The sequence below is a fragment of the Sorex araneus genome, chromosome 1, assembly GCF_027595985.1.
Source record: "Sorex araneus isolate mSorAra2 chromosome 1, mSorAra2.pri, whole genome shotgun sequence".
NCBI classification, from domain to species: domain Eukaryota; kingdom Metazoa; phylum Chordata; class Mammalia; order Eulipotyphla; family Soricidae; genus Sorex; species Sorex araneus.
In genome coordinates this window covers 188,820,902-188,822,696 of record NC_073302.1, presented here as the reverse complement: position 1 = coordinate 188,822,696, position 1,795 = coordinate 188,820,902, and the positions used below count along the sequence as shown (strand labels likewise).

The window sequence follows — 1,795 nt, the reverse complement described above, 5'->3', positions numbered from 1 at the left end:
CCTATTTGCCTGCTGCTGACTATTCAAAATTGCTACCTGAGTAGAACATGGTAGTAACTAAAAATAAGGACATAGTAATCTGTTCCTAGGTCCCGAAGTGGACAACTATTAAGAGTGAAAGCATGGTTGGAGGAGATCGGCCAACTGAGGATGCTGTTACATGCACCCCAAAATGGCTATTCCATATAGCTCTGGGAGACTTGAGGTGACCGAGTCAAGGACGCACAAGTGAAGTGTGAAACCTCCATCAGTGGCTCTCTATCTCCTTGAGTCTAAGGAATCTGATATTAGCAGGTAGGGATAAGATTTGCTGAGAGCCTGGATAGAGGAGTTCAACTTCTGCTCCTCTACCACCTGGTAGGAGGGTCTTTTATATCAATCTGGCGTTCTGATACTTTTGCACAGTATTCTTTTCTTGAGCATAGGGCGTCACGCCAGGGATCAAAACGCTTGGCTGTTGCAGCTTAGTGGCCCCTCAGGCTGTGCATCTTTTTTTAATTATAAAATTGTCAAGGTGATGTTTGTAGTACTTTCTTTTACTTTATTTAAACACCAGGGTTTACAAAATTGTTCAAAATACAGTTGTTACTGGCTTTTGATGCTTTAACATCAATCCTACCACCTGAGTAGGACCTCCTTCCACCATTGTCTTCTCTAGCCCAGCCACCCCTCCAGCCTGTCCTCTTATTAGACTTCCAATAATTTGTTTTATATTTCTTGTAAAAACAAGTGGCTAAAATCACTGTATCACTGTCATCCCATTGCTCATTCATTTGCTCGAGTGGGCACCAGTAATGTCTCCATTGTGAAACTTGTTGTTACTGTTTTTGGCATATCGAATACACCACGGGGAGCTTTCCAGGCTCTGCTGTGTGGGCGAGATACTCTTGGTAGCTTGCCAGGCTCTCTGAGAGGGACGGAAGAATCGAACCCTGGCTGGCTGCATGCAAGGCAAATGCCCTATGTGCTCTTTGACAGCACATATACTAAAGTTGAAATGATACAGAGATTATCATGGCCCCTGTGCAAGGATGACATGCAAATTTGTGAAGCATTTCTTATTTTTTTGGGGGGGTGGGCTAGAGCGAAATGGCTAAAATAATTATAAAAAGTATTTCAATAAAAGAAAACTTGTGAAAATTGTTGTATCTGGCTGTGGAATTGGTAAATCTTTGACTGAGGTTTGCTTAATCTGTTCATCGCTAGTTGAGCCTTCTGTGTCTTTGGTTTTATTTGTTGAGTTTAGTTGGCTTCTACGTTACTTTCTCATCTAAGTTGGTCTGGTACTACTACAGTTTCACTAGTGGAATTTGGAGTTGATTAGAAACTTTAGAATCTCTAGAACTGGGATGAGTCTGCAGAGATTCTTAGTCAAGTCATGGAGTTAGGCTGTAGGCCTTTGGCATAGCGTCAGTGGTGGCATGTGGCTTCCAGGGTTTTGGGACTCAGTTTTACCCAACTCCCAAGGGTGCCCACCATTTTCATTTGGCAGGGACTGGTGTGTCTATGAATTTCATCTGCTTGGCTTGCATCTTCTTTGAGATTGAGGTCATAAATCTGTGGAGCATGGCCACTGAGTGAGTCAACATGATGACAACTATAGGAGGTGAGTGTGAAATGTTTTTACTTTTGACTATAAAATTTTACCTAGAAATGGATAACAAATCCTTTTCCTCAAATGTCTGACTTTTTTATTATTAGAAGTTATCATTAATAAAATATATTTTATACATTGTTTTACATGAGTTCTAATTTTTGTAGCTCATGTTACTTTGTTAAGGGGTTCAGTAATAAT

The 1,795-nt window shown here is 40.9% G+C and overlaps 1 non-coding gene across 1 annotated transcript; it reads left to right on the top strand.

Annotated features, from left to right (window-relative positions):
- Positions 1-964: 964 nt before the first annotated feature.
- LOC129401342 (U6 spliceosomal RNA) lies at positions 965-1,066 on the top strand. Its single transcript, XR_008628272.1, has one exon. It is a non-coding gene; the product is annotated as a U6 spliceosomal RNA (small nuclear RNA).
- The last annotated feature ends 729 nt before the right edge of the window (positions 1,067-1,795 follow it).